At 38.5% G+C, this 14262-nt stretch overlaps 1 protein-coding gene across 1 annotated transcript in view; it reads left to right on the forward strand.

Moving 5' to 3' along the window:
* Positions 1 to 14262, forward strand: part of LOC140244723 (dedicator of cytokinesis protein 9-like) — a 205058-nt gene that overhangs the window by 132518 nt on the left and 58278 nt on the right. The gene's annotated exons all lie outside the window — the stretch shown is intronic.

Raw genomic sequence — 14262 nt, forward strand, 5'->3', positions numbered from 1 at the left:
CCATAGATCTACTTGTCTGATCTTGAGTGCACTGCTTTTATCACCTTTGACTTTCTATTAGTTTTGCCTTACTACAGATTCTGATTATATTTCCTCTTTATTACAAGGACTCTATCAATGTGTAATTGAGAACTACAGTGCCGACCGCGGGAAACGTCACGCAAACCCCTAGGGCAAATGCGGGAAGCCCTTTCGTCCGGGCGTACTAGGTTATACGCGGGCGTTTGGACGCGTACAGACGAGGGAAGTCGCCCGCACTTTCACGCTCGTCTAAACACCCGCATTTGCCCGAGCGCTCCAGCGCGGAATTAATGATATGAAAATCAAACTCTCCCGTCAACCATCGGCTACATGAAGGAAATTAGCTGAAATCGATCCGCGAAAATCATTTGAAAAGTATCAGTAATTTGCCGGATGTTTGCTTTTACGTTCGAAAGTAAAATAATAACCGTAACATTCAGCTCCCGAATATGCTAAAGTAAATGTCGAATGATCCCTTTGACGTTTGGAAATGAATAACAATAATACTCCGTACGATGATTAAATCAATGTCGGATGTTTGCTTTTACTTTCGGAAGTAAATAGCAATAACATTCATCTCCGGAAGATGCTAAAATAAATGTCGGATCTTTGCTTTGACGTTCGGAAATGAATAACAATAATATTCAACTCTGTACGATGATAAAAATAAATGCCGGATGTTTGCTTTTACGTTCAAAAGTAAATAACAATAACATTCAGCTCCGGAAGATGCTAAAATAAATGTCGAATGATCCCTTTGATGTTCGGAAATTAATAACACTAATATTCAACTCCGTATGATGATTAAACAGATGTCGGGTGTTTGCTTTTACTTTCGAAAGTAAATAGCAATAACATTTGGCTCCGAAAGATGCCCCAAAAATGGCAGATGATTGCTTTTTACGTTTGGAAGTGAATAGCAGTAACAGTCTGCTCCATATAATGAAATAAATGTCGGATATTTGCTATTACATTTCAAAATGAAGAACAGTAACATTCAGCTGCGTTTGATGGTAAAGTAAATGTCTGATGTCTGCCTTGACGTTCAAAATGAAAAACAGTAACATTCGGCTCCGTACGATGCTAAAATGATTGTCGGATGTTTGCTTTTAAATTTGGAAATGAATAACGGTAATGTTCTGCTCCGAACGATGCTAAAATAAATAACAGATTGTTGCTTTTACATTTGGAAATGATTAACGGTATCAATCGGCTCAGTTAGATGCTAAAATAAATAGCGGATGTTTGCTTTCACGTTTGGAAATGAAAAAGGATAACATTCAGCTCCGTAAGATGCTAAAATGAATGTCGGTTGTTTGCTTTAACAGTTGAAAATGATTAACGGTAACATTCGGCTCCGTAAGGTGTCAAAATACTAGTAAATGTTGGATGATTGCTTTTACGATCAGAAATGAATAACGGTAACTTTAGCCTCTTTACAATGCTAAAACAATCGGATAAAATCAGATAATTTTGCTTAACATTCGACGTCGTGCGATACCAAGTTGATTGCATAAACCTTCGACACTTCGTTGCTGCTCAATTTTTTTTGATCTCGACATTATGGACGCTATACCTATTTGATTTAATTGTCCTCATTTTATCAACCTTCGACATCAGCCGCTACTTTATAGTTTTCTCGATCACTGACGTCGGACGGTATGACCTAATCAACTTTGGACATTGGTCGCTATTTAATAATTTTATCAACCTTACACATCGGTAGCTATTATTCCGATGTTCGTTATTCCGAAGGCTCTCTAGTCCGAAGATTCGTTATTCAGAAGGTATATTGTTCCGTTAATTTCATTTTCGGATTCATGAATCTTAGGAATAACGAACCTTCGGAATAACGCCACAAACGTTCGAATTAACGAACCTGTAGGTTTAGGGAATTTGTGTGTTTCGAATTTAACGACCCTTCGGAATTACGAACCTTCGGAATATTACGAACAGCACCCATCCGATTATCAACCTTCGACATCGATCGCTGCTTACTGATTTTATCAACCTTCGACGTCGACCGTAAATAACGTATTTGATCGACACTTTCGACGTCGATCGCTGCGCATTAGATTGGCAAACCGTCGAAGTGTCGATCGCTGCCTATTTATTTACTGGTTCCCCAATATCTGACTTAGTTACTGATTTAATCTACCTTCAACATCGGTCGGTCATTATATTGTAAGTGGCCACTTATTGTCTCGAGCTTGATATTTCCCAATGGCGTCCACGTCCACACACACACACACACAAAAAGAAAAAGATCTGAGTCTTAGAGGTCTAACGAGGCGTGAAAGTCCTTGTGTGATGCTTTTAATTGTGTCATTCACAATAGTGTCACGGTCCCTAAGATGGATGAAAGAGGCGCGGATCTTAAGAAGCCACTTGAGTTGAAGTTTAACACCGTCTGTCTATTCTTAAAGTACACGATTTGTAGGGAAAAAAGAAAAAGACAAAGAGAGGGAGAAAACAAAGAAAACATAGGAGAGAGAGAAGGGTATGGCGAAACCACCAGAGTGGCATTATGTAATCAACAAAGCTGCGTTTAAATTTACTCGAGTCCCCGAGAAGTGGTACTACACGTGCATGCATAATGTTTATCTTGGATACATGTACTGTAGGTACCCTTCTCTCCTTTCATGATTATTGTTTATACGTATCACATAACTATATCAATGCATGTTTACGTCGCAATTTGTCCAATCGGGGTTTTCCCTTTTTTGAAGGAGTGCTTGCTTTCCAAGAAAAAAAAAAAGAAGGATGAAATTAATGATTATGAGCAAAATTGAATGCATTTAAGCAGCGGAATCGCGCTACATCAAGAGCACTCCAAAATCTTCGAGTGATCCCGGAGGTCACTCCGAGTGAAAAATGAACATTTTCACTCAAAATTCACTCCAATTTCACTCTAAACTGACTCCGTTTTAAATGTATCCACCCCTTCAAGTGTGAATGTTTTCATTTTTTTTTTATTATTATTTCTTTTTAAGAGAGCGAGTAGGCCTACTGTGCATTGGAATACGAATCTCTGCTGTGCAGCGATATTATGATCGCTATAAAAACGATCAGTTCGATGAGCAAAGCACGTGCTTGCCCTGCCAGCAGTGAGTGCGCCATGTGGTTCAAACATACTCATCTTGTGTGCCCAGCGTGTTCTTATCGGGTGCTGTTCGTTTAATATTCCGAAGGTTCGCTATTCCGAAGGTTCGTTGTTCCGAAGGGTCGTTAATCCGAAACACGCAAATTCCCTATACCTTATAGAGGTTCGTTAATCCGAAAATGAAAAGGGGTTCGTTAATCCGAAAATTTGTGGCGTTATTCCGAAGGTTCGTTATTCCGAAGATCGCTTGATCCGAAAATGAAATTCGGAACAATGAACCTTCGGAATAACGAATCTTAGGAATAAAGAGCCTTCGGAATAACGAACCTTCGGAATAACGAGCTGTTAACCGTTTTTATCACAGAACTCTTGTGTGTAGAGTTCTGTCGTTTTTACGTTATGGTCAATTCATGACGTGTGATTGCTTTGACTTGACGCCTGTGAGATTGACAGGTGCCGTTTATGAGAATAAAAACTGTCAGTAGTGACTATCAATCCCCAAATCAGTTGCTATAATAATCAGACTAATTTCTTAAATGTAGAGTTACATGTAGTTACATGTATTTCGAATGGCAATGCGCACATCCCCTTTATCATCACACTTTTGATACGGCGGACAGAAGGCCGTTAAATTTCATTGCTCTCAATGATTCGATACAATCATAGCTTATAAAAGGTCCAATTAAACAAATCGGATATGAAATCACGGTTACAGCTCGTTATTCCGAAGGTTCGTTAGTAAGGTTCTTTAGTCCGAAGGTTTGTTAATCCGAAAATGAAATAAGGTTCGTTATTCCGAAGGTTCGTTAATCCGAAAATGAAACAAAGCTCGACTTACTTCGAAGGTTCGTTACGGACCCTATATCATTTCGGATCCTATATCATTTCGGATCAACGAACCTTCCAGATAACGAACCCTATTTCATTTTCGGATTAACGAACCTTCGGAATGACGAACCCTATGTCATTTTTGGATTAACGAACCTTCGGAATAACGCCACAAATGTTCGAATCAACGAACCTTTTTTTCGTTTTCGGATTAACGAACCTCTATGGTTTAGGGAATTTGTGTGTTTCGGATAAACGAACCTTCGGAATAACGAACAGCACCCGAAATCACACCGTCTTTATCTTGTCAAGATATAAGACAAAAAAAAAAAAAGGTCTCGTTGCTGTTCCCACGGCCCTCAGTTCATGAACTTGCGATGTTTCTTTATTGCGTGTGTTTCTAGCTTAAACTATATTTTGGCACTCAAGGAATGCGCGTACAGTATGGTAGGCTACATACTCGTGCTCTTGTTGTTGCTGAACATTTCCCCTTCACAGTGATTGTGTGGCATGATCGTTGAGTATGTTCAGATGGTGTTAGTGCGTTGATTAAAATGCTACCACAATAGATGCACGTGTGCTATACAACGATCTGAGGTCTTTGCTCCGCGCTGCTTTCTTGTTTACAAACATTGAATCTTGGTGAACTTAATTCACTATCGTCCCCATGCTAACATGCAAAAGAAGAAAACGCTTTTGTTCTTGTTTATGTGTACCATGCAGTGAACAGAAGGTAGACCTGTAAACTGTGCCGCTAGGCCCTAGCTGTAGTTTGCACTTTGACGGATTGTCACTGCTCGTCTACTATTCGAAGCGAAATGAAAATCAAACTAGAGATCTCGTGCTGTATACTATCTCGTACTGTGTACTATATACCATACGTAAGTATTTAAAATGCAATTTGTGGTAGTACTTGTCAACGCTGTGTTTTTGGCTCAAACTTTTCTCCCTCAAACTTACTTGGTTACGCAGGGGCGGATCCAGGGAGGACCGCAACCGGCGCCCGCCCCCCCTTTTTTTTTTGTTGAAACAAAAGAAATGTAAAAAAAAAAAAAAAAAAAAATGGGGGAGGGGTGCGTGCGCCCCCTTTAATTTTGTAAACGCGCCCCCACTTTACGGAATTCCTGGATCCGCCCCTGTTACGGGATATAACCTATCAGAATCTTCATGTAGTATTTCTTGTGATTTTGGTGCAAGCTGCATGGCAGTATTGATTTTGAGACACTTCTATGGTCCGTCAGCACCTGATTCTCTTTATGTGACGATGTGCACGTGAAAAGCATTCAAACTTTCCCACGTTTTTGCTCTTGCATTAAAGGCGTATTAATTCACCACGTACATGAAACAAAACCCCCATAGTTCTGAAATGTGAGTTATAGGGATAGAAACAACCGCTGGAAAAAAAAAATGAATAAGTATGATCGAAAATACAGTACACAATGTGTACGGTTACAGTTCGCTATTCCGAAGGTTCGTTAATCCGAAAATATGAGGTTTGTAACTTGTTATTCCAAAGGTTCATTTATCAAAAAATGAAATAAGGTTCGTTATGCCGAATGTTCGTTAATCCGAAAATGAAACAAAGGTCCTAATTCCGAAGGTTCTTTACAATCTATAAGAGAAATACTGATATCTCCTTATATTCTAGGCTTTATTACAAAAAATTATGTAGGATGCTTTGCACAACGGACCTATTATGCATCACATGTGATATCTAAAACATCTTTTAAATCACTGCTCCCAAAGGTAAACAGACCTTTGTGTATCTACTCGTTCGTGTGTATGTGTGTGCGTGTGTGTGTGTGTGGGGGGGGGGAAATAGTTTCCTTCTTCTTCTTCTTTTTTTGTTAGAGTTTATCTTAGTTGATCTTGATACAGTGTACCTCTTTCGGTGCGCCCTTTCTCTTGTTATGTCACTTCATCTGTTTCTACATTTTGAAGCAAAGTAATTTGTTCAAGCATTGTGTATGTCCTCGTAACCGTAACGTGTCATTTTGCGGCGATGAGTTGGTTCTAGTAGGCCCTATTATCGCTGTGAGATGTAATTTTTGTAATAACGTGTTGAGAATAACTGATTTTTGTTTCTGAACGAAAGGAAAATGACGGAATTATTGTTTTGATAACCAATGTGGATGACGTGTTGAGAATTCTGATTCCTGTTTCTGAACGAAAGGAAAATGACGGAATTATTATTTTGATAACCAATGTGGATGACTACCTTCTATAAGTGATTTTGGTGTGAAAAGAGAGTTTGCTCAAAGAAACGCTTCTCATGAATGGTCAACGAAACAAAATACATCATACAATGCAACGTGACTCGCGTGCATTTAGCAAACGAAATGTCTAGACCTCCTTTAAGTTCAAGTAAAATGCAGAAAACGCAGAATAAGAAAGCAGACAAACTAACAAATGTGGAATTAATGACCGCAGACGTAACGTAGGAAAACCTGACACCTATGCTTGAAGAAATTCCCACAAAAGTAGAGCGCAAGATAAAAGAATACATGTGCGTAGTCCATACAGGTCGTGATGCGCTCGGTCGAAATGCGTATGTCGCAGTAAACGAAATTTTAGGCATGTCTACACATGTATATATAAATACTTGAATTCTACATACATTTTATAGTTTTATCTTTACAATAATATATAAAACAACCCCTTTCCGCATCCCTAGAAGTCATAAAAGAAAAAAAAAAAGAAAATCGCCCTCAAAGTTCAGGTTATGTTCAAGCTCACAACCCGTTCCCCCCCCCCCCCATAATATGATGCAACAGTCCTGCTTAGCGACGGCGTTAACGCTTCATCGCACACACATACATGGCGACAGCTTTAGTGTGTGAGAAAATTCACTCTTAAATGGATGCCCCCATGGCACTCAGGATTATCACTGACCCTCCTATGCCTTTTGTCTATCCACCCTCCTGTTTTAATCCCCCTCCCTTCACCTGTTGGCCTCCTTGCCCATGACATCCCACCCTCTCCTTTTGTTTTCTTTGTTCCGCGTCCCTGACTGTTCGTGTTGTGTGAACTTCTTAATAATGTGATTGCTTTCCCTGCCCGATTATCATTTTGCCTCTGACGAAGATTCTGCTGGAATCAAAAGCAGCTCAGGCCCCTTTAGAGTATAGACTCCATTTTACTCCTTTGGCACGCCACCGATATTCGTTAAGCAGTTTTCAGCATTTTTGTGTTTGTTTTTGTTTTTGTTTTGTTTTGTTTTGTTTTGTTTTTGCTACAGATAATTAGCCAATCACAAGACAGATATAATTCGATTCTAACCAATACCAAAATACGGTTGCCTGAATGTAAACTTTGGTGTGTTTGTGTGTGTGTCGGCTGCGGTGTAGTTTGAAACAACAGAAACAGAAAAAAAAAAAAGAAAGAGGCACGCAATGTGTGCTATATACGAAAAGCCTCATTTACCGAGAAAGTTGATCGCTTCCATTCTCCTCCTATGTTGTTGTCAATGGAAGCTAAAGAGAATGATTTTAGCAAGTATACCAGTACCTAAAGAGGACCTGAGGAACCCGTTGTTTTGAATGCTGTGCTCGGTACGAATTCAAAACGCAGTCGAAGTTATCAGAATGCCATTATAACAGAACTGATAGCTCTATAGAAAACTTGTTTAGGTCAGTAAAGGTTGCCGTAATGCAATCTTTGTGGAATTGACTCATTACATCTGAGCATTTTGAAAAACGTGTAGAGTACTTTCGTTTTGCATATAATTGTTAAGAAATAGTTTGAACTATGAAAATAAAAAGGTATGGTTACTTCAACGATGTTGAATAGTTCGATTAGCCGTGATGCATAAAGTGAATTCATGAATTCATCTGACTAATCCTTACCGATTGATGATCACTTCTATAAGCCAACAGTTAAGCTGAACTGCTTTGGAGTGATAAGACGCCAACTAACGAACAAAATGCCACATAATCGCGCGATTTTCAAACATTTTTGTGAGCGTCACCCGACCAATTTCAAGTGACGAATGTAACACTATTACTGTATTATAGCAGACTGCTTTACAATTTGTAAAGATTACGATCAACTGTTAATAAAAAAAATAAATAAAACGATGAGGCAAAGTTTAAGAAATGAATAAATGCAGATGATCATGCTCAATATCTAAAGCAAGATCTCACAATCAGTCACACGGCGATGTATTATGCTTCATTTTATGTTATTTGATTTCTATAAGCTATACTTTCTTTAAAATTGAAGAACCCTAAAAAAAAAAAAGGATCTGTTCTTTTTTAATGAACTTGGACTTGGTCAGTGGGAAGATGAAACTTGATGTGTTATATGAAGTACGGGTAATTGCGAAAGGGTGTATTCCCGCCTTTTCTAGACAGGTAAACGATGAAAACTTGGTACATGTTGTATGCTATTATAATTATTATAAAATCCTGTAGCCAGAACTGATTTTACGATCATCTTTAACCTTTCAGAAAGTTCCAGTTTTCAACTTAAATAGTAGCGATAGCATGTAAGAGTAAATTAGCATCTCTCTGACTATTTTTGGTCAATATGCATACTCTTAACCCTATTCTAACTGGGGGGGGGGGTCAAATTGACCCCCCCCCACACGTTTCGCGCCACGATTCTGCAACGCGCAAAGATTTTGCCGCGTCGTTTCACAACTTTTTTCATTGAAGTCTTCCGCATATTTTGAGACTAAATTTGCGACGTCCGAGTACACCGTTCTGAAGTAACGTAATGTTATGCAAATGCATGTCAACCGGAAAACAGCTCAAATTCATGATATCGTGTGCAAATTGAATGCAAATTGTGTTTTTTGGTTAAATTGATATAAATTAGAGTATTTCATCTTTGAACCATTGAAATTAATCAATTCTAGTGTAGATAAGCCTGAAAAAGTGCCTGCAACAAATTTTGAAAAACAACACAAAACAAAAGGTCGAAAAAACAATAAAATACATAAGAAATTAACAAAACAATAAAAAACAAAAGAAATTGATTTTGACTGTGCTTTATTTTTAAATGAAAATTGATTCATAATTATGTCTTGAGGAATTTTGACACAAAAATTTAGCAATACTTCAGTCTTTTTTATGGAGTTATAGGTGAAAATATGATTTCATGCACAACTTTGCATGATTAATTTATTAAAAATAGAAAGGCAATATTTTTCTATTGTATGACCATCTAATCTTGTAGTTGACATCCAGCTCTATCTTCAGGAAAAATTTCGCAGCGATCGCGCGATCGGTGGCCGAGATCTGAAGGGGGGGGGGGGGGTCACCCCCAGTAAAAACTCCTCCCAGTTAGAATAGGGTTAAGCCAGCTGGACAGAGCGATCAATGGGCGCGATTATCACCACGCCTGGTTAACCTAAACAATGCTCGGCCGGCTTGTTCGGTTTCATTGTTGTTTTTTGTTTCTATTTCCCCCTTTTAAAAACGAAGGTTCCTCAGTCCAGCCATTGTTTTCGCTTCCTGCTCAAGACATTGAACAGTTCAGCAAAGCTGAAGTTTAGATCACTAAACGGCGACATGAACTCATGATGATAATAGGGACTTAGATCACAGCCGAAAGTGCGCTCCTTCATTACTCTAGAATGAGAAAGAATACCCTGTCTGTGTTCAAAGTTGGCTTGGGCGGGAAGCAGTTACCTTTATATACAAACATGAAGAATATTGTTTCATTGTCGGTGAGCTTCAACGATCTCGCTAAGTAGGGAGGACGCGTCAATCACTCATAAGTGAGTGCGTCAATCACCCGAGCAATATATTTCCAGTTTACCAGTTTAGAAGTTGGCACATAGTTATATCATACACACACACACGGTATAATCATTATGTTTATACAGTATTATGCATATATAGAAACTTGATTTTTTTCAATGTTAATCGTTGATTCTCTATTATAGGGGTCCTATATATTGCAATCTTGTAACATCATTTCAATTTTCATAATTAATCTCGTCTCTATTATAACATGCAATATCGCCACTTTTTTATCTTTTGATCTGTAAGTGTTCGATGTATTCTTATATTCTATGTATGACGGCGATAGATGCATGTTCTCACTTGCTAATGTTTACAATGTTTGCTTGCTTATGAAGTTCTTGAAAGGAGTATAATGTCAGCAAGATGAAATAGTAATTTGTCCGTGTATTGATAAAAATGAGGAATAGCGGACGATGAAAAAAAAGGTTTGAATCATGAATTGTCGGATGACGTCGACAGGTTGATGATATAAATATTAGCGTATCATGGGAAAGATCTTTGAGCCCAATGATATCGCAGGGCTCCAAACTAATTTTTATTTTTTGACCACCAAAATCATTGATTTCTATTTTTTTTTTTTTGGTGGCCAAAAAAATCAAGAAAAACATAGGAAAAACTAAATCGGTCCTACTAAAAACAATTATTAAGCATTACTGACGTGACAGGTACCCATGTCTAAAATAAATGAATACAAAAGTAGATCATCTTATCACCATTATTCTGAATTCTAAGATTTAGCAAATAGGCTTATAGATAATTATAAAAGTTGATGCCTATTAGGTGGTCATAACTTACTTTTGGGATGAGAAAGTGGGAGCATTTCCAGATTGTTTGTTTTAGCATTGTAAAGAGCCGAAAGTTACCGCTATTCATTTCTGATTGTAAAAGCAATCATCCAACATTCACTATAGTATGTTAGAACCTCACGGAGCCGAATATTACCGTTAATTATTTTCAAATACACTGTATAAAAGCAAACAACCGACATTCATTTTAGCATCTTATGGAGCTGAATGTTACCCTTATTGATTTCCGAATGTGAAGCAAACATCCTCTATTTATTTAAGCATCATACTGAGCCTATTTATACCATTAAACATTTTCAAATGTGAAAGCAATAATCTGTTATTTATGTTAGCATTGTACCAGAGCTGCCAACCGTTCCGAAAAATTCGTATACGAAAAATCGAAGGGAATACGACAATATGAAAACGTCCTTAGAAAGTACGAATTCACAGTGGGGAAAAATAATGGGTAAAAATATAGCAAACGCACGTCGCATGTGCCATGTTATCTGTATTCAGCTGGGATATCGATGCAACGCGTACGCACCGTATGTGGAAAGCGCTGAATAGAAAAATGTGCGCACACGCATATCGCTGCTTGCGTACTGTGTACACCGAACAGAACTTCGCGCGCGTAAATCCCTGTCGCCTACGGACCCTGGATGTTTACATGGATCGCCGTGGTATCCCCATGTGTGGTCGGCCGGCTGGGGAGTGTCTACACACTGTAGCCAGCTGCCACTACAGTACCGTATGAGGTGGGGTGAAAGCGTCCCGTTGTGCAATGTCTGCTTCTTTTTCTCTTCTTTTCATCCTCTTGTCCCTTTCCTCCCAAGTACGAAATGATTTTTAGAGTGTTGTGTGTTTTTTTATAACGCTATTGCATCATTTTCTGCAAGGAAGTTGTAGAGGTGAGTTTCTGTTCGTGTATTGATGACTGATGTGCACTGCCCTCTGCAGTATATGTGCAGGTGAAAAGCGTTCGAACTTTCTTTCCCGAGTATCGTGGAAACTCGATTATTTCTAGGCCTATTAAAGGAGATCTCATATAACAGAATACTTATAACTAACTATTTTCCGGTCAAAATGAATCAATTTCCTTTGTTTTTTATCGTTTATTGACTTGATCCCATAGGATCTCGTCGCAATACCGAGTTTCGTGTGTTTATTTTCGCGTAGCTTTCGGTGCCGCAAAACTTTTGCTAGGGCCTAAGCTTACTACTAAACTTCGTTTTATTTCCGTCGTTTCTCACACCTCGTTTAGTACGATTTCTTCCATTTTATATCACTTTATCCGTTCCCTTTATACTTTGAAGTATTTAAACGTAATTCTCTTAGTGTCTGGCACTGTTATTTTCGTAACGGCGATTTCTCCGCTTCGCTGCAATCGAAGCGACGGAGTTTGATCCCAGCCGCTTCGATGTGCTATTTGTTGTTTTCTAAATGTTTGTGTTGTTGGGAGGTGTTGATACCTTGTATTTGTTATTGAGTTTCTTAGGTATTTATCTCGAGGGATTATACGTGTTTCTTAATGTTGATCATATATAGGAAAAGGCTAAACTGATCTTGAGTGATGTCTGATAGTGATGATAACTATGCTGGTGACTGGTGTAAAAAGACGGCTTCCTGTGAATGCTTAGCGTACGTGACGTTTTTTCCCTTTCCCTCTAGTCTTCTTTCCCCCCTTACTCTTCTTTCCCCTCTCAAGAATGATTTAAAAAAAAGAAATTACGTACACCTCACAACAAAACGAACCATGTGCTATAGCAACTTTCGTAAAGTTAAATCTAAATGTTGAATATCAGCAAAGAATAAGGCGAAAACACGAATGACAACAAATAAAAGCGAAGAGATTGTGTATGCAGTCTCTTCGGCTCGAAGAAACTTGACACCCCACCCCTCTCCCTTGTGGAAATTTCCACAAAAGCAGGTGCCACACCCAGGTGCGTGCCAGACGAAAGAATGCGCGCATTGGAATAAACAGCGTGTAAATATCCTGGAAATATCGATCGAAGAACCAGCTCATTAGTTGAATTAAAGGAATAATTCCAAAGATATCATGATTCTATGTCTATAGCCTTTCTTTTGGCGCATAGTAGGGAACATCGAACAGTCGATTATAGTGTACTTGATCGAATATCTAATGTTCCCTGAACAATAAAAAAAGGATTGATTATTCAGTCAATTAAAAATGCAATCACAGAAATACATGAAAGGTCTCGTATGCCCAGACAAATTCACTACGAGTAGGTCCAATGAGATGCAGTCATCACCTGGTTAGACAGCAAAATACAACGTGTAATGACAATTAATTTCAGTTCACGCGCATCAAAACTGCTTTATATTACTTTTCAAAGTTTTGACTATCAACATTCGTTCGTGGGTGTATTTTGTTTGTTTGTTTTATTTGTTTGTTTTATGTGTTTGCTTTATGTGTTTTTCCCTCGTGAAAGACGTAATGATTTCTTCATATCGAACGTAAACTGCATGTTTACCGTAAACAAGCCATTCAGCTCAGCTCAGCTATGGCGCATTCGATCCATCGAACTTGCAGTAACCTCTTATAGGCAGGAGCACATGGCGCATTCATTTAAACTTGAAAATGAAGCCACGTGTTTGCACCACATCGGCGCTTCCACACACAGCGCGGCATTTTGCGATCATCGTTATAGCAGACTTTCCGATTCCAGTCAGGGGAAAAGGAATTGGAATACTTCGAAAAATACTGATGTTTAAAATCCAATAAAATGAAAAAAGCCTGAAAACAACGCATGATTATGTTTTGATAGTACATAATTGGAAACACAGAACAGAGTTTTGCATCCGCTCACACAGAAGCTCTCTTGAGAAGATCAAGCATTCCCCGTCCCCTGCTAGAAAGTGGAAGCTTCCATAATCAGCCCAGAAAGTTTTTGGAGGTACAAACTTGCACTTGTACACATTGCGAGAAAGCAACCAATCAACGCTGAACATTGCGTAGTTCAGAATCTTTATCGTGCTGGTGACCAGCTGGATGCTTCGGCATGTGTCATAACGTTATGTTTAAAGCCTGTAGGCCTCATAGCAAAAAGAGGGAGATTGAAAAAATACGAATTCTGGTGGAAAATACGAATTTTGGAGCTGCTGAGTACTAATTTGTGCTTCCAAAGGTTGGCAGCTCTGTCGTATACGGAGCAGAATTTAACAGTTAGTCATTTCCAAATATAAAAGCAAACATCCGACATCTATTTTATCATCGTACGGAGCCGAATGTCACTGCTGTCCACTTGCGAAAGTGAAATGAGTCATCACTGACAATATATCGTACGGGGCCGAATTTTGAACGTCAAGGCAGACATCAGACAGTTGTTTTTTTTTGTGTGTGTGTGTGTTTTGTTTTGTTTTGTTTTTGTTTTGTTTTTTACCATCAAACGCAGCCGAATGTTACTATTCATTTCGAAATGTAATACACATGTAGCAAATATCCGACATTTATTTTAGCATAGTACGGAGCAGAATGTAACTGATATTCACTTCCAAACGTAAAAGCAATCATGTGACATTAATCACTTTGGCATCTTCCAGAGCCGAATGTTATTGCTATTTATTTGCGAAAGTACATAGCAATATAAATTATAAGCAAGCATCCGACATTTATTTAAACATCGTACGGAGTTGAATATTATTATCATTCATTTCCGAACGTCGAAGGGAGCTGATTGTTATTATTATATTTCGAACGTAAAACCGAATATCAGACATTTATTTTATCATCGTATATACGGAGTTATTTTGG

Source organism: Diadema setosum, chromosome 21, assembly GCF_964275005.1.
Source record: "Diadema setosum chromosome 21, eeDiaSeto1, whole genome shotgun sequence".
Classification (NCBI taxonomy): Eukaryota; Metazoa; Echinodermata; class Echinoidea; order Diadematoida; family Diadematidae; genus Diadema; species Diadema setosum.